Source organism: Leopardus geoffroyi, chromosome D3 (assembly GCF_018350155.1).
Source record: "Leopardus geoffroyi isolate Oge1 chromosome D3, O.geoffroyi_Oge1_pat1.0, whole genome shotgun sequence".
Lineage (NCBI taxonomy): Eukaryota > Metazoa > Chordata > Mammalia > Carnivora > Felidae > Leopardus > Leopardus geoffroyi.
In genome coordinates, this window is record NC_059339.1 from 76,180,729 (window position 1) to 76,200,000 (window position 19,272).

Below are 19,272 nucleotides of genomic sequence, written 5' to 3' on the forward strand. Positions count from 1 at the left end.
ATTTAAAAAAACATCATTAATTTCTTGTTTCACGATTTTGCACGAATCACATCTTCAAGCCTTCAACCAAACTGCTGAAGGACCTGCCCCATTTGCACCCTCACCCACTCAGCTCTTCCCTTGCTGAACGTCTCAGGAATTCAGTATCCCAGCGTGTCTCCGAATCTACAGACCCTTCTCACTGCCCCAGCTCTCAGCAAATGACCTGTTTCTTGCTTCAAGCTATTAAATAGTAGCTGCCTGATCGTCCTCCCTTACAGCCCTCAAACTGTCCTCTCCAACACCTGTGCTTTCCTTCTAGTACAGTGCAAGTAGTATTCTCTCTCCTGCCAACCCCTCTGCCTGTCTCCTGAAGCCTCACAGCTCTCCATTCAAGCCCTGGAGAACCTTAAAACAAAAAAACATTTTTTCTCCACTTGTCAACCTTCCCATGATTTCCCTTTGCTCTCAGGATCCACCCCAGTGCCCCTATAGACTCCCCAGGCTGTGCTCTAGCCTACCATTTCTTCCTAAAAGCATAATTAACATCAGTTTAGGCTAGTTTTTTTCACTGAGTTGTCTTGAGTATGATGTGGGATTTGGAAGAGCCTTTAAGGAAGGTGAAGACAGAGTGAAATGGAGGAGTTGGGAAGCTTTCAAAGCAGAATGGTGTTCTCTGAAAGCTGTGAGGAAGAACTAACCTCTAGGTTAGTTTGCAGAGCAATCACTTTGTCCGTTTGGCAGGAGCTGAGGCCCTAGTGAGTCTCCAGGGGTCTCTGGCCCAGCTGATGATTTCTTAGTTTGTCAGGCTTTTTATTTTTTACTATGGGAACAGGTCATGAAAGTATTTTCACCCCAAGCCACAAAATCCTGAGAAATATCCAAGTCTTAGACAAATCCAGTCAATTTTAAAAAAGGTCTTCTGGGGGACGGGGCTCCTGGGTGTCTCAGTTGGTCGAGTGTTCGACTCTAGATTTCAGCTCAGGTCTCAATCCCCTCCTGAGTTGGTCTCTGTGCTGACAGTGCAGAGCCTGCTTGGGATTCTCTCTATCCCCTCCCCTGCTCCCTCACTCGTGTGCACTGGGTGCTTTGTCAAAATAAATGAATAAACTTCAAAAAAAAAAAAAAAAAAAAGGGCTCGTCTGGGTTCACATTTACTGAAGATGTTTGCCGTGATGACATCTTGGTGCAAGTTTTCCAGAAACTTGAACCAAAACTTTCCCTTTAGAAATACTACTTTATTGAACTCTCGAGTAAGCATTAAATTTTTGTGTTGGTCACAGAAATTTAAATAAGGAAACTGAAGGTAGGTAGGAGTCTCAAGGCTGATGGTAACTGGAAACCTCTTATAGAATTTCCGTAGACTGGCTTATTTATTATACAGTTGACTCAGCAGAACCATTTTGTGATGAAACCGCAAGATGAGTCCCACCCACTTGGGACGGAGCAGGGACTCCCATTTGGCCTCTTGTCAACTTCTATTGCATAGAGAGCACAAGAGCCTGATTCAGTATCATACTTCTTTGGGGACCATGAAGGAATCCCAGGGGATCTTTCTCCCACTCTGGGAGAGGGTCTGGGACCCATTAGAGCAGCTGGACGCAATCCCTTCATGGCTGCTTCAGTGTCACTGCGCTGAGTAAGTCTGTCTCCAGCGTCGGGGGTTTGCCTACTTTCATTCAGGCAATGCAGTTCCCTTTCCCCTTCCTTCCCAGTTTCCTTCCCTCCTCCTTTAACCTTCCTCTTCTTTTTGCTGCTCTTTCCCCTCCTTCTCTGTAGGGTGACTACCAGACAGCTTCGGCTTAGCTCCTCTCAGCCTGTGAGAGCATGTTCTTTCTGGCCAGTAACTAGCCAGCAGAGGCGGGAGAGGCCTGCCTCGCACTGTGCACGCACTTTGCAGACTTTGGTTGAACGTGGCTCTCTCTGATGGACTAAGGAAAGCAGGACACCAAATTTATTTGTAAATGTGGGAAATGCTCGGCAGATTCCAAAAGACTTTCCCTTGGGTTGCATTCTTAATGATTGCAAACAGTTCTTTTTTTTTTTTTAATTTTTTTTTTTTTTCAACGTTCATCCATTTTTGGGACAGAGAGAGACAGAGTATGAATGGGGGAGGGGCAGAGAGAGAGGGAGACACAGAATCAGAAACAGGCTCCAGGCTCTGAGCCATCAGCCCAGAGCCTGACGCGGGGCTCGAACTCACAGACCGCAAGATCGTGACCTGGCTGAAGTCGGACGCTTAACCGACTGCGCCACCCAGGCGCCCCTGCAACCAGTTCTAATTAGGTGCCTTGAAGAAAAAGAAATTAGTTTTCTTTGTAACTCGGCCTGGCCCCGGTATACTTTGGGTGATCAAAAGAAATGGCTACCAGGTGCCTGGGTGGCTCAGTCGGTTAGGCGTCCAACTCTTGATTTCAGCTCAGGTCAGGATCTCACAGTTGGTGGGATCGAGCCCCAAGTCATACATCTCTGCTGCCAGCGCAGAGCCTTTTGGGGATTCTCTCTCTGCCCCTCCCCTGCTCACGCGCTCTCTCTCTCTCAAAAATAAATAAACTGTAAAAAAAATAAATTCTGTTTTACAATTGGATCTGTTTTGTAAATGTTCTCAAAAGTGGGGAGAGATCCTTTATGTACAGACCTGTATGAAACTGTGCCAAGACCCAGGCTGGCAGGACTTGCAGGATATATGTGTTGGCCTCCATTTTTACCCCACCTCCAGAGGATTGAGAGCCAGATTTGCTCATGATCTTACCTTCCAGCCACTGCCAAACCGTCTCCATTCTGAACCTCCTTTACAGGTCCCAGCTGGCTTCTCTCAGCCTCCTGCTCCAACAGCCCCTAAGCCCCATCTTCCCTAGTCAGGCTCCTAAAGAACCAGAACCCCCAAAACTGGAGCCCCCAGCACTATCCCTTGTAAGGCTCCAGGCTAGTTCCTTCCTTAACCTCAGCACCAGGCCCAGGGGCTTTATCCCCTTCGGGAGGTGGTTGTTGGGAATGGGGCAATTACTAGAGGACATGTCCCTTTCTCTGTGAGAGTTCTAGGGGCATGCAAAGAAAGGTTTGATAGATTTTCAGAAAATGCTGATAAGTTTAGGGATGAGTTTGTCAGACTGGGGCTGATGTTCTCACTGACCTGGCAGGACGTCGGTGTCATTCTAGCACACTGTTGCATCCCCGATGAAAGAGATCACGTTATGAGAAAGGCTAGAGTGCAGACAGTCTAGTAACCGCTTATCCTCACCACTAAGTCTGCAGGGTACGTGGAGAAGTGGTCCCAGAACAGGTCCCCTGCTGAGACTCTGGACAATATTGGCCAAACGAGAATGAGGCGTTCTATCACTTGTTTGTCCGGAGGGATGAAAAGGTATATAATAACACTGGTAAATTATGATAAGGTTAGAGATCATTCAAGGGAAGGATGAAAACCTGGCAGTCTCTCTGAGCTGGGTAACAGACATTCAGAAAGCATGCTGACACAGACCTGTGCACCTGGAGTGCACAGAAGGAAGGGCATTGCTCGCCATGGGTTTTATTATCCTGTCTGCTCCAGGTGTTAGGAGAAAACTACAGAAGTCGGGGGCTGGTTCTTGGACTCCCCTGTCAAACTTGGTGGAGGAGGCCTTTGAGGTCTGTAATAACAGGCAGAGTCTGGTGGGGATACCCCCACAGAATGGTTCCAGGTCCAAAACACCCATGTACAGAGCCAGTAAAATCATTCAAACCCAGTCTTCCACGTCCACCCATCACCCGTTAACCTGACAGCAAAATGTTGAGTCCACCAGCCGTGACCTGGTATACCAGTGTAGATCCCAGGTTTCCCCTATATGACACCTCTTGTGCTCTTTGCAGGACCCCCACCTGCAGCCAGGCTGCTAGAGAAACCTACATGCCCAGTACTGTTAAATGCACCTGTCCACCAAAAGGTAGTTAGCCCTACCCCTGAGCCCTGTTTCACTTTATGTACAGTCAACCATCTGCGGTTCGGACACAGCAGGAGATCCAGAAGATACAGCCCCGGTAGTGGTGTTACTCAGGTTGTTACTCAGGGTCACAGGCGTCCTGGACTGCCAACACTGAAAACCACAGAGACAGTGACAGGTACTCTTTGTGGCTTCCCCCTAACCACCCATCCTTGGGTCCCTTAGAACCACCCCTACCCAGGACTCTGATGGTTAGCTAAAGGAATCATGTTTCTGGGAGTGGTGGATGGGAAGGGAATAGCAGTTCAATACCTCGATACCAACCATACTAGCGGTGATTGGACTGCGGGGTATATTGCACCCCTCCCTCGCCCCGAGGATATTCAAGTATTCTCCCATGACCCCTGGAGCACTCAGCTATCACCATGAAGAACCAGATGAGCAGTACGTCTGCTGATTGCCAGAATAGTTCCTTGCCCGGTTCCTTGATGGAAGTAGCTGGGGGAGATGATTTAAAACAGCTCTGTCATATGCTGTGTCCCTGGTAGTGGCTGAAACAGGACAGGGTTTTAAATTCATACAAAAATCACTAGATTCTAAAGAAAAAAAAAAAAGTCCTTGGATTCTCTGGTTTCTGTGGTCTCAGATCTCCAATTAACATTGGATTATGTCCCAGCTGAACAAGGAGGCATAGGTGCTGTTGTAGATACATCTTGTTGCTTCATTAATGTTTCTTGACAGGTGGAACAGAAGGCTGACGTCATCCTCCAGCAGGCAACGTGGCTACATAATTTAACAACCCCACTGCCCAAACCACCTGGGACTCCATTAAAGGGGACCTCCCAAATGTTGACTTGGTTCTTGCCTTTTCTTGGGCCTTTAGTGGCCATGTTATTGCTGTCACTTTGTGGGTCCTGTGTTTTTAACCTCCTGGTAGACTTTGTGTCTGGTAGACTTTGTGTCTTCAACAATTCCAAGTCAAGCTAATGGTGGTGGAAGGGTTCCAACCTGCACCAGAAGAGGGGGATCCCAGTCCTTATAAATCATTAGAACAGTTAGCTAGATACTTCCAGGGCAGGATAGGGACAAGAGCCCCCACTCAGCAGGAAGCAGTTTCTGAAGATGAGACCTTTGGTCCCTTCTCCATAGGAATAAGGACAGTCACAATACTTGGAGTGGGGATTAAGATGGAGGAAGTCCCCTCAGCCCTGACTGCTAAATCCAGGGTTCCTTGGCTGCCTCCAGGAGGAGGAAAAAAAACAAAAAACTAAAACTCTGTGCCTCTTGAGTAGTACATCTTGCAGGAATGGCCGAGGGCAGATGCTTACTGCAAAGACTGAGCCAAACTAGTCTGTGCCACGATGGACCCCAGTGCTGACTTTCTCCCTTATTATAATAAAAATCCTGCCCAAGGGTAGAGATTCAACATGCTGATTAGACATGTAATGCACAAAGAAGCAGGACCTTTAAGGAAACCAGAGCTGAAAATTCCCCACCTCTCTGTGTGCAGATGTCACCCTTTTCCCACCGAAGTCTCTTTAAAAGCTCTCCTGGACCTGTCTTCAGGGAGCTAGCCCGAGAGCTCTTTCCTCTGTGCTGTCTCCCTTGTGCAGGAGCATCAGCCCCAGTAAAACCTTGCTTGGAACTCCCTATTGGGATTGGCTTCTGGTCAATTTCTATTGTTTATTAAGCCCAAGGGCCTTTGGTATCAGGCCTCTGGTTTTACCAGTCGATTCTCAGCACCTGGGAGAATTGATTGCTGATGAGAATTGCTTAAGAACCCTCCCAGGTTGGCTTCACAAGTCAGATCCAGTATCTTTCATCCTATGGTGAAAAAGAAACAAGGAGGCATTCCAGGGCTATGACAGCACTTCCAGAATGGCTGCTGTTGTTTAATAGCATCAGAGGCCAAAGGAGCATTGACCACTCCCAGCTGGAGATGATAAACAAGTTACCTGGAGTGAGTGACTGATATCCTGTATTTGGCAGGTGCGCCGTGGGTTTTTAACCAGAAAGCATGGTCAGAGGTTTGGATTTCTCTCCGTGTTAGATCCTCCTCCTCTCATATTTATTGTAAACAGCTGTATTCTAATTTTATTCAAGTTTTGGGGCCAAATGTCTAATGATTGACTAACCATGAGAGTTATTTCTTCCTAAGCATCTTGTTTACTGAGATCATCTTAGCTGATGATTGGACAGCATAGAGGCAAATCTACACTGGTCTTTGAGATATATAGGTTTCAAATACACAAGCTGTATTTATTTATCTTCAAATTATTATATATGCTCCATATACCTGTCTTTTAATCTGAAACATTCTTTTAAATTCTGTTAGAGCTTTTACTTATTTGACGTGTCCTTAAGATGTTACTCAGACTCTTCTGAGGGCAAAGAAAATGTTTACATTTTCCACATTTTTTATGGATGAATAATATTCCATTGTGTATATGTATTTATACATGTATGTAAACACACACAACACACCACAACTTGTTTATCCATCCATCAATGGACACTTAGATTCTCTCTCCGTCTTGGCTATTGTGAATAATGCTGTTATGAACATGCCAGCGTGGATCTCTTCAACATAGTGCATTTTGTTTTCTTCAGATACGTACTCAGAAATGGGATTGCTGGATCATATGGTAGTTCTACTTTTAATATTTTGAGTCAGATGCTCAACCGACTGAGTCACCCAGGCGCCCCTCCTTTTACTGTTTTTAGTTTGGAGTTTATTTTGCCCGATACAAACATAGCTACTCCTTTTTTGGGGTGTTGTTTTGTTTTGGTTACTGTTTTCTTGAAATACTGTTTTTTATCCCTGCACTTCCAGTCTGTGCATATCTTTAAGGTTAAGGTGAGTCTCTTGTAGGCAACATATTATTGGGTCTTGTTTTCTGTTTTTGTTTTTTAAATCGATTCAGCCATCTATGTCTTTTATTTGAAAATTTAATCCATTTACATTAAGGTAATTATTGACAAGTAAAGACTATTGCCATTTTGTTCATTGTTTTCTGACTGTTTTATAGATCCATTGTTCTTTGTTTCTTATCCTCTTTTTGTGTTTGATGTCTTTTGGTATCAGTAGGCTTTGACTTCTTTATCGTGTTCTTTTGTGTAGTTACTACAGGTTCTTTCCTTGAGGTTACCTTGAGGCTTAAATAAATTATCTTAAAACTATAACACCCTTTTTTTTAAAATTTTTTTTTAACATTTATTTATTTTTGAGACAGAGAGAGACAGAGCATGAACAGGGGAGGGGCACAGAGAGAGGGAGACACAGAATCTGAAACAGGCTCCAGGCTCTGAGCTGTCAGCACAGAGCCCGACACGGGGCTCGAACTCACGGACCGTGAGATCATGACCTGAGCCGAAGTCGGACGCTTAACCGACCAAGCCACCCAGGCGCCCCTATAACACCCTTTTTTTAAGTTGAAAAGGACTTCAACAGCATTCCTAAACTTTAAACTTTTACTTCTCCTCCCCCTCACAATTAAAGTTAGGATGCTAAGGTTCACACATTTTTTGATATTGTGTAGTCAATAACAGATTATTGTAGTTAAGGATATTAACTATGTTTTTTAACATTTTTTTATGTTTATTAATTTTTGAAAGATGGAGAGAGACAGGGCACAAGCAGGGGTGGGGCGGAGAGAGAGGGGGACACAGAATCTGAAGCAGGATCCAGGCTTTGAGCTGTCAGCACAGAGCCCAATGCAGGGCTCAAACTCACAAACCACGAGATCATGACCTGAGCTGAAGTCGGATGCTCAACCGACTGAGCCACCCAGGCACCCCTGTTTTTTAACTTTTAATCTAGAGTTGTAAGTGAATTACACACCACATTACCATATTACAGAATCTAATTTTGACTATATATATTTACCAATAGCATGAGTTTTATGTTACTAATTTTTATTAGTGCCCTTTTACTTCTACTCAAAGAACTCCCTTTAATATTTCTTGTAACACAGGTACAGTAGTGGATGAACTTCCTCAGCTTTTGTTAAGGAGAATCATTATCTTTCCTTCATTTCTGAAGGAAAGCTTTGCTGGGTATAAAATTATTGGTTTACAGATTTTTTGTTCTTTCAACATTTTTTAATATATCAAACCATTCTTTCCTAGCCTGAAAAGTTTCTGTTGATAAATCCACCAATAGTCTTATGGAGGTTTTCTTATATGAAACTTCCATGTTTTCCTGGTGCCTTCAGAATTCTTTTTCTGTTTTTGACTTTTGACAGTTATAATGTGTCTTGGGGTAGCCCTATTCATGTTCAGTTTATTTGGGATTCTTTGGACCTCATGGATCTGGATGTCCATTTCTCTCCTGAAGTTTGGAAAGTTTTTAGCTATTATTGCTTTAAATATGTTTTCTGTCCCTTTCTTTTTCTCTTCTGGCATTTCAGTAATGCAGATATTGTTTCTTTTGATTATATTCTATAAGTACCGTAGGCTTTCTTCACTTTTTTTCATTCTTTTTTCCTTTAGCTCCTCTGATTTCAGATGTCGTATTTTCTTTTTTTTTTTTTTAATGTTTATTTATTTTTGAGAGAGACAGAGAGAGAGAGGGAGAGAGAGACAGAGCATGAGCAGGGGAGGGGAAGAGAGAGAGGGAGACACAGAATCCAAAGCAGGCTCCAGGCTTCACGCTGTCAGCACAGAGCCTGACGTGGGACCCAAACCCATGAACTGTGAGATCATAACCTGAGCTGAAGTCAAACGCTCAACCGACTGAGCCACCCAGGCGCCCCTAGATGTCATATTTTCTAAATCAGTGATTGTTTTGCATTTCATTAGGTTGAGTCTACTTTTGAAGCTCTCTGTTGAATTTGTCAGTCATTGCATTTTTCAGCTCTAGGATTTATGTTGTTGTGGGGTTTGTGTGTGTGTGTGTGTGTGTGTGTGTGTGTGTGTGTGTGTGTCTTTATTGAACTTCATGCATTGTTTTCCTAATTATGTTTAGTTATATGTATGTTCTTTCTGTATGTTCTTTTAGCTCACTGAACTTTAAGAGGACTATCCTGAATTATTTGACAGCTTATAGATTTCCATTTCTTTAGGATCAGTCATCAGAGCTTTATTTAGGATCAGTCATCAGAGCTTTATTAGTTTCCTTTGGTGGTGTCATGTTTACCTGTTATTTTATCATCCTTGATTCCTTGTATTGGAATCTGTGCATTTGAGTGAGCAGTTTCCTCTTTTAGACTCTTAGACTCACTTTGGCAGAGACCAGTCAGCTCAGTGTGGGTTATTGGACATGTCTGCTGATAACATCCTTGGGCAGAGGAGACCTGCTGTGGAGGCCACTGCCCAGGTTTGAGGCTAGGGGGGTGCAGATACTGCTGCCTGAGAACACTTAGGACTGCTGGCTTGGTTCCCTGCCCAAGTGAGGCTGTAGGATAGGCTCTGCATTTGCCTGGGTTCTCTGGTCAGGCTTACTAGATGGTCAGGACTGAGTACTATACTCAGCAATAGATGGCACTGTGAATTTTCTTCCCTGGTGGGGCAGCAGGATGGGCCCCAGGAGCTGTGCAGCTCATTGTTTGTGAACCTGAATCAGGCAAGACTGTGCACTGAATTCCCTGGCCAGATGGGGCCACTGGTTTTGCTCTGCAGAAGGGGGAAGCCACAGGCTGCGCTCTCTGTTCAAGAGCTGCTGTAAGCAGGGCTGTTGGATGAACTGTGCGAGTTCCTGTGTGCAGTGGTTAGGTTCTCTGATTGAGTGGGCTGAAGGCTGTATTCAGCAATGGGCAGGTCTATGACTTCTGCCCAGGCTAGTTTCAAGCAGCCTCATAGGTGAACCAGGTCAGGCTTTCTGATCTGGAAGGACTGGGAGTTACAGTCAGCCATGTGCCAGGCTGTGACTCACCCCTGCCTGTGTGGGGCAGGCCAGTTCACAGGGCTTACAAAGCTCTTTGTTTGAGGACCCTACCATCAGGCAAACCTGTATCCTGCTGAGTTCCCTCATCAGACTGTGCTATTGGCTTGGCTCTGCACAGGCAAAACTGCTGGTTGGAACAGCTCCGTGGGTGCTGCAGGTAGGAATTTGGTTTAGCAAGATTTGAATGCTGGTTGTTGGTGTCGTTCCCCATTTTCTATTGCAATCAGGTCTCCAGTAGTTGAGCCCTCTAGATTCCTCCACAGTCCCTGGGGGTTAGTCCAACTAGAGGCTCCCAGGAGACAACCCACAATGCTGGGGAAGCTGGATGTCCACCCTGGGCTCTCTCTTTCCACTGGAGGAACTATAGGCTCGGGGAGACCTCTCAGCACATTGCCGTGTCAGCCTTGGGGAGAGGCAATGAGGTCAATGTATAACTGTTCCTTTTACCCTTCTATTGAGGTCTTTTTTGGTTTCTGTGATGCAAGGGGTGCTTCAAGCCTATGTTCTAGGATTCTCTCAGTGGTGTCTTGTTTATGATTAGTTGTCGAACTCCTGGTGAGGAGGAGTAGAGTCAGGAACAGACTATGTTGGCATCTTGGTGACATCACTCCTGTGTATCTTTGTTGAAGTGCCTGTTCAAATCTTTTGCCTGTATGGATCTAAGTTTTGTGGGAGGTTTTATTTGTTTAGGGTTTTTTTTGCATATGAATATCCAAATGTTCCAGCATCACCTTTTGACAAGTCTGTTCTTTCTCCATTGTCTTTGTACCTTTGTAAAAAATTGATCGTCCATATATGTGTGTGGGTTTATTTCTGGACTTTTAATTTTGTTCCATTGATCTGTTTGCTGCCTTTAGGCTGATACCAGCCTTTAGGCTGTTTTGATTATAATAGCTTTATAGTAATTCTTGAGATCAAGTAGCATTAGCCTTCCAACTTTATTTTTCTTTCTTATTTTGGTTATTTTAGGTTCTTTGCATTTCCATTTGAATTTTAGCTTGTCAACTGAATTGAAATTGAATCAGCTTGGCAATTTTCATCAAAAAATCTTGTGGGATTTTGATGGGGATTGCATTAATTCTACAGATCAGTTCATCCTCTTTCCCTCCATTGTTTTTTTTGTTTGTTTATTTGTTTTTTTTTTTTTTTTTTGTTTTTGTTTCTTTTTACAGAAAAGGCTACTGTGCACACAGTTCTGCATTTGGCTCTTCTCACTTCCTAGTGAATCATGGTGATCTCCCTCAGTCTCCATTTTAGTTTTATCGTGTTCTGTTGTTGGGATGTATTTGTTAAATTCTTTTGGTCCCTTATGATGGATTTCTTGCTCATCTCCAATGTTTTGCTTTTATCAATGGTGCTGCAGTACAATAATTATACATGTTTTTTTTTTCCCCCCCCCCTCTGTGGGCAAATAGAACTGCAGGATAAATTTGAGAAGTGTGATTGCTAAATCAAAGTGTATGTGCCTTTGAAATTTTAATGGATTTTGTTAAGTTGCCCTCCCTAGAGTTTCATCAATTTATATTCCTGCTAATAATAAGTTAGAAAGCCTGTTTTCCCATGGTCTCAACAGTGTTACCAGACCTTTCCTTTTTTGTCAGGTTGATAGGTGTGGATGGTCTATCAAACTCATTTTGATTTGCATTTCTTTAGTACAGGTAAGTTTATTTTTTTATTTTTTAAGTAAGCTCTGTGCCCAATATAGGGCTTGAGCTCATGACCATGAGGTCAAGAGTCACATTCTCTACCAACTGAGCCAGCCAGGTGTCCCTGACAGGTCTTTTTTAAGAGCTATTTGTATTTCTTCTTTTTGTGATTTTTTTTTTTTATCCATGTACTTTGCCAATTTTTTTTTTCTGTTGGAGTCTCAGAATCTTTCAGTTCCAAGGAAGTCTTTATGATTAGAGAGATTAGCCCTTTGTGTGATATGAGTTGTAAATATTTTTCCCACTTTGCCGTTGACTTTGCTTATACCATTTTTTTTTCTTCTATAAAGAAGGCTTTCCTCCTTATGCATTTGAACTCATTAGCCTTTCCTTAGAGGCTTGGATTTTTAATTTTAATTAGAAAGGCTTTCTCTACTCTTAGTCTCTAGTTGAATTTTCTCATGTTTTTCTTTAAAAAAAAATTTTTTTTTTTAGTGTTTATTTTTGGGAGAGAAAGAGCACGAGCGGGGGAGGGGCAGAGGGAGGGGGGCACAGAATCTGAAGCAGGCTCCAGGCTCTGGGCTGTCAGCACAGAGCACGACGCAAGCTCGAACTCATGAACGACAAGATCGTGACCTGAGCTAAAGTTGGCTGCTTAACCGACTGAGCCACCTAGGTGCCCCCTCATGCTTTTCTTGTAGTACCCTTATGAGTTGTTTTTTTATTTTTACAGTTATATCTTTTATATGGACTTTATTCTACTAAAATGTGTGGTAATCCAGTTTGTTTTCTTGTTGTTCCAACACCCTTAATTTAAAAACCTGTCAGGTGCCTCGGTTGGTTGAACATCTGACTCTTGGTTTTGGTCCGACTCTGGTCATGATCCCAGGGTCGTGGGACTGAGCCCCACGGCGGGCTCTGTGCTGAGCATGCAGCCTGCTTGGGATTCTCTCTCTCTCTTTCTCTCAATCTCTGTCTCATCTCCTGCCCCTTTCCCCTGCTCATATGTTCTCTGGACCTCTCTCTCTAAAATGAAATGAAATGAAATAAAATGAAAAGAAAAGAAATAAAAGGAAATGAAAAATGAAATGGAATGGGAGGTGAGAGGTGAGGTGAGGTGAGGTAAAATAAAATATAAGGTAAATACCCTGTCTTTACCCTACTGATCTCTGATACCATCTTTATGTATGGTTAGTTTCTGTGTGTTTGAGTCCATTTCTGGGTTTTCTGTTCTGTCCCATGGATTGTGTAATTATGCATCAGAATCACACTTTAAATTACTTTTTAAATTATGATTTGTTATCTCATAGGAGTAGTCTCTCCTCGTTGTCTTTTTCAGTTTTCTGGCTCTCACTAATTTTTCCATACACACTTAAAATCAGCCTATTAAAGAGAACTTGTCATTTTCATGGGGATGATATGCCATGTATAAATTAGAGAGAATCGACTCTTTATGGTGTTGTGTCTTAGCCAAGATCATGACATGCCTTTCACTTGCTCAGTTCTTCTGAATACACTGGTGTTTTGACATTGTTCGTTTTAGGTCTTACTTCTAAAGTTTATTCCCAAATATTTTGTCTTTTTAATAGCAATCACAAAAATGATCTTTTCCCTATTACATCTTCTATTAGTTGTTTGTAAAAATGGAAGTTACCTTTGTATTTTGTTTCTACTATCTTGTTGAATTATCATAGTTTTTTTTTAGTTGAATCTCTTGGATTTTCCAAGAATACCACCATACCCCCTTCAAAAATGATAGATTTGTTTCCTTCCTTGAAAATTTTATATCTCTAATTTATTTGGTTTTAGAGGTTTTCTCTTTCTTTTTTTTTTTTTTTTTTTTTTTTTGGTCTAATCGTTTTCAAATTATTTTCCCTCTCTTTTCCTTGGGTTTGCTGTTCTTTCATGGATTGTATCATTTGGAATTGCTTCCAGCCACAAATAACAGGAAACCTAACACAGTTTACACAAATAAGGCTTTATTTTTCTCACACGGAAGTTGTCTGGAGGTAGGAAGTCAGTAGTTCAGCCATATCAGTAACCTGATATTTTTCTCTGCCCTCTTAACATGTTGGCTTGTTGCCTCGTGATCACAACATGGCTGCCAGAGCTCTGGGCATCTTAATCATATTCAAAGTAGGAAGAAGTGAGGTGAGAGACAAGTAAAATGAATCTTCCATCACACTCTCCTTTTGTCTCATTGACTAGAAGTAGGTCACATAGCTATTCTTAGCTACAAGGGAGTTTGGGAAAGCGGGTATTTACACTTACAGTCTCTGTAGTGGAGGTAGGCAAGGAAGAAGGAGGTTAGGAATTGGCAGTGAGTTATCTACTCATATTTATTGGAGATATTATTTCTTCTTTGTATGCAAGAGTAAAGGAAGATCTTTGTACTGATCCCAAAGAAATTATATAATCTTGAAGGCTAAGGTGGTTTTGCTTTGTTGTTGTTGTTTGTATAAAGAGAAAATCAAGTTTTCCAGTAATTCATGTAACATAAATTTAACCATTTTAAAGTGTACAACTCAGTGGCATTAACACATTCATAACGTTGTGGAACCATCATGTCTATCTAATTCCACATTTTTATCTCCCCCCTTACCCCCCCCCAAAAAAAAAAACGAATACCCATTGTGATGGTTAATTTTATGTGTCAACTTGGGTAGGCTATAGTGCCAGTTGTTTGGTCAAATACAAATCCAGGTGTTGCTATGAAGATATTATTAACATTTGAATCAAAAGACTTCGAGTAAAGCAGATTACCCTCCATAATGTGGATGGGTCTCATCCAATGAGTAGAAGGTCTTAAGAGAAAAGGCCGAAGTTCCCCAAAGAAGAAGGAATTTGGCCTCCACACTGCACCATAAAATGTCTGCCTCAGTTTCCATCATTTAGACTCAAAAATGCAACATCCACCCTTGTTGGAATTTCAGCCTGTTGGCCTGCTGCCTTGCACATTTCAAACTTGGCAGTTCCTTAAAATCAGCCAGTCAGTTTCTTCCCCACCCTAGTTCTTCTCTCCTCCGTATACATATACATATACATATACATATACATATACATATACATATACATATACATACATACATACATACATACATACATACATACATACATCCTTCCTTTGGATACTGTTTCTTCCCTGGGGAACCCTGACTAATACACCCATTAAATTCAATCCCTATTTCTGTTGTGTGCTGGTCTCAGCCTGTCAATAACCAATGTCATGGTTGGACCCACCCTTGTAGTTCTTATTATCATTGCAAGATGCCCATCAGGAACCTGAAGAAATAAGTTTATTACCTACAGGACCCAGAAATGACACAGCATGCCTGGAGCTACACTGCAAAGGGTTCTGCTTTTATTGGGGGTGGGGAGTGGAGTCTGTGGTTTCATAGGCTCACTCTATTGGCAAACTTAAAACAGAAGAGCATGAATTCAAAGTGTGGAAAGAGAAAAGGCAAGTGGCCCAAATTGTCAGTTATCAAAATCAACCACGATCTCTAAAACAAAGGAGCCTAAGTGGGAGTAGGCAGCCTAGCTTTTTATTTAGTTGTTGCCGGCCATGTGTTTTTTCGAGATCCCCTCTTGAAGTGGATGCCTGGGCAATCAAGGCTCAAGTCAGGCACTTGCATTACAGACAACAACAACAACAAAAGTGTCAGGGCTTATACTACAATTCCCTTTTACGCATAACACCTAACAACCACATATCAGCTGTCTCCATATATTTAACTATTCTGGGTATTTCATATAATAGAATGATAAATATGTAAACTTGAACCTGGCATCTTTCATTTAGCATAATGTGTTGGAGGTTTTCCCCCCATGCAGCACATGTAGTAGCACTCCATTCTTTTTTATTTTTACTTAGTTTTTTAAAACTGCTTATTTATTTTGAGAGAGAGAGAGTGTGTGAGTGTGTGTGTGTGTGCACACATGCATAAATGAGGTGTGGGGGAAGGGGGACAGAGACAGAGAGAGAATCCCAAGGCTCTGTCCTGTCAGTGCAGAGCCTAGTGCAGGGCTCGATCTCCCAATCCTGGGATCATGACCTGAGCCGAAATCAAGAGTCAGACACTCAACTGACTGAGCCACCCAGGTGCCCCAATTCTGCCTATTTTTAAATTGGATTCTTGTTTTTGTTGTTATTGAGTTGTATGAATTCTTTATATATTTTTGATATTAACCACTTATCAGATACATAATTTGCAAATATCTTTTATTCAGTAGGTTGCCTTTTTGTTTTGCTGATGATTTTCTTTACTGTGCAAAAGCTTTTTAGTTTGATATAGTACTGATGGTTTATTTTGGCTTTCGTTTCCCTTGCCTGAGGAGACATACCCAGAAAAATGTTGCTAAGGACAGTGACCCAGAGTTTACTGCCTATGTTTTCTTTTAGGAGCTTTATAGTTTCAGGGTCTTACAGTTAGGTCTTTATTCCATTTTGAAGTTTTTAAAATTAGTTTCTTAATTTAAGTATAATTAACATACAGTTATATTAATTTCAGGTGTGTAATACAGCGATTCAGCAATTCTGTACTCAGTGCTCATCACTATAAGTGAACTCTTAATCTTCACCTATTTTACCCATCTAACTCACCCACCTCCCCTGTTCTCTATATTTAAATTTTTTTGGTTTGTCTCTTTGTTCTTCACTTTGTTTCTTCAATTCCACATGAGTGAAATCATATGGTATTTGTCTTTCTCGGACTTATTTCACTTAACATTATACCCTCTAGTTCCATACATGTTATTGCAAATGGCAATTCTTTTTTATGGCTGAGTAATATTCGTGTGTGTGTGTGTGTGTGTGTGTATGTGTGTGTGTGTGTGTATCCTGCAACCTTACTGAATTCATTTATCAGTTCTAGTAGTTTTTTGGTGGAGTCTTTAGGGCTTTCTATATGTAGTATCATGTCATATGCAAAGAATGACAGTTTTACTTTCTCCTTACCAATTTAAATGGCTTTTATTCCTTTTTCTTGTCTGATCGCTGTGGCTACGACTTCCAATAATACGTTGAATAAAAGTGGTGAGAGTGGACGTCTTTGTCTTATTCCCGATCTTAAGGGAAGAACTCTCAGGTTTTCACCATTTATTATGACATTAGCTGTGGATTTTTCACATATGGCCTTTATCATGTTGAGGTATGTTCCTTGTAAGCCTACTTTGTTGAGGGTTTTTTTTTTTTTTTTTATCATGAATAGATGTTGTTCTTTGTCAAATGCTTTTTCTGCATTTATTGAAATGATCATATGGTTTTTATCATTTCTCTGATTCAAGTGATCTGTCATATTTATTGATTTGCAAATGCTAAACCATCCTTGTATCCCAGGAGTAAATCTCACTTGATTGTGGTAATTTTTTAAATGTATGGTTGCATTTGGTTTGCTAATATCTTGTTGAGGAATTTTGCATCTGTGTTGATCAGATATATTGGTTTGTAGTTTGAGTGTTTATTTTTATTTTTATTTTTTCAACGTTTTTATTTATTTTTGGGACAGAGAGAGACAGAGCATGAACGGGGGAGGGGCAGAGAGAGAGGGAGACACAGAATCGGAAACAGGCTCCAGGCTCTGAGCCATCAGCCCAGAGCCTGACGCGGGGCTCGAACTCACGGACTGAGAAATCGTGACCTGGCTGAAGTCAGACGCTCAACTGACTGTGCCACCCAGGCGCCCCAGTAGTTTGATTGTTTAAATAATGTCTTTATCTGATTTTGGTATCAGGACAATGCTGGTCTCATAGACTGAATTTGGAAGCTTTCCTTCCTCTTCTGGTTTTTGTTTTGTTCTGTTTGTTTTTTTTTTTTTTTGGAATATTTTGAGAAGAATGGGTATTAACTCTTAAGTGTTTGGTAGAACTTACCTGTGAAATTATCTGGTCCTGGACTTTTACTGGTTGAGAATTTGGGGATTATTGATTCAATTTTACTGCTAGTAATTTATCTGTTCAAATTTAGGTTTATATGTAAAATACTATGCATACCGCAGTCTATGTTAGGTTGATGGTCATTTAAGTTCAAACCCATTCTAAAAGTGCTAAATTTTGACTCCCCTCTCCCCACCATTTTATGCATATGGTGTCAGTATACTTTACATCCTTTTATTTTGTGGATCCCTCAACTGATTTTTATAGATATAATTAATTTTACTGTTTTTGTGCTTTAACCTCCATACCGGTTTCATAAATGATTAATGTACTACTTTTATTATGTTTGTTTGTACCTGTGAAATCTTTTCCTTTACTAATTTTCTTGCTCCTGATTGAGGACTTTCCTTTCCACTCAGAGAATTCCCTCTAACGTTTCTTGTAAGACTTGTTTAGTGGTGATGAATTCCTTTAGGTTTTGTTTGGGAAACTCTTTATCTCTTTATTCTGAATGATAGTCTTGCTGGATAGAGTATTCTTGGTTTGAGGTTTTTTCCTTTCAGCACAAATGAGCACTCCCTTCTGGTGTGCAGAGTTTCTGCTGAAAAATCAGCTGATAGCCTTATGGAGTTTCCTTTGTATGTAACTGTTTTCCTTTCTCTTGCTGTTCTTAAAATTCTCACTTTTTGCCATTTTAATTATTATGCATCTCGTTGCAGACTTCCTCAGGTTGATTTTGTTGTAGGCTCTTTGTGCCTTCTGGATCTGGATTTCTGTTTCTTTTTCCACTTTAGGAAAATTTTCAGCTGTTATTTCTTCAAATAAATTTTCTGCCCCTTTTTCTCTCTCTTCTCCATCTGGGATCCCTGTAATATGAATGTTATTACACTTGATGCTGTCACTGAGTTCCCTTACCCTATTTTCATTTATTATTATTTTTTAATTGTTCCATTTGGTTGGATTCTATTACTTTGTCTTCCAGCTCACTGATTTATTCTCCTGCTTTCTCTAGTCTACTATTTATTCCCTATAGTATGTTTTTAATTTCAGTTACTGAGTTCTTCATGTCTGATTATTCTTTGAAAAGTATTTTTTACTTCTTTGTTGAAGGTCTCAGTGAGATCCTGTAATCTATTCTCAAGTTTAGTAAGTATCTTTATGACCATTACTTTGAATTCTCAAAGTAATCAGATAATCAGGTATATTGCTTATCTCTGTTTCATTTAGCACTTTTGCTGTGATTTTTGTCCTATCTTTTGTTTGGAAGATAATCCTTTGTTGCTTCATTTTATCAAACTCTCTGTGTCTGTTTTTGTGTGTTAAGAACGTCATCTACATCTCCTGGTCTTGAAAGTAATAGCCTTATGAAGAAATGGTCTTATAGTGCTGTTACCAACCTGGCTCTTGGGCTCTCTAAACAACAGAATTTGACAAGAGGCTGAACAGGAGTTCCAGGCAAGCCTTTATTGGGGCTTATGCTCTAGCACAAGGGAGACACCACAAAGGGAAGAGCCTTCAGGCTGGCTTGAGGAGAGGTCAGAAAGAGTTTTAAAGAAACTTTGATGGGAAAAGGGTGACATATAAGCATGTAGAGGTGGGGATTTCTTTTTTTCCTTCTTTTTAAAAAAAATTTTTATGTTTACTTATTTTGAGAGAGAAGAGAGAGCATGCACAAGTGGGGGAAGGGGCAGAGGGAAGGAGAGACAGAATCCCAAGCAGGCTGTGCACCAACAGCACAGAGCGCAGTGCAGGGCTCAAACTTACAAACTGCAAGATCATGACCCGAGCCAGGATCAAGACTTGGGCGCTTAACCGACTGAGCCACCCAGGTGCCCCAAGGTGGGGAATTTCTTGACACGTGTGCACTTGAAGATCATGTATTTTTATGAGTCGTATGTGTATTCGTATGTTAAATCTCCACCCTGGGTGTGATTTTTAGTATTATAATGAGGGAGAAAGTTGGTGAAAG

At 41.3% G+C, this 19,272-nt stretch overlaps 1 long non-coding RNA gene across 1 annotated transcript in view; it reads left to right on the forward strand.

The window, feature by feature from the left end:
- Positions 1–19,272, forward strand: part of LOC123588365 — a 37,901-nt gene that overhangs the window by 851 nt on the left and 17,778 nt on the right. The gene's annotated exons all lie outside the window — the stretch shown is intronic.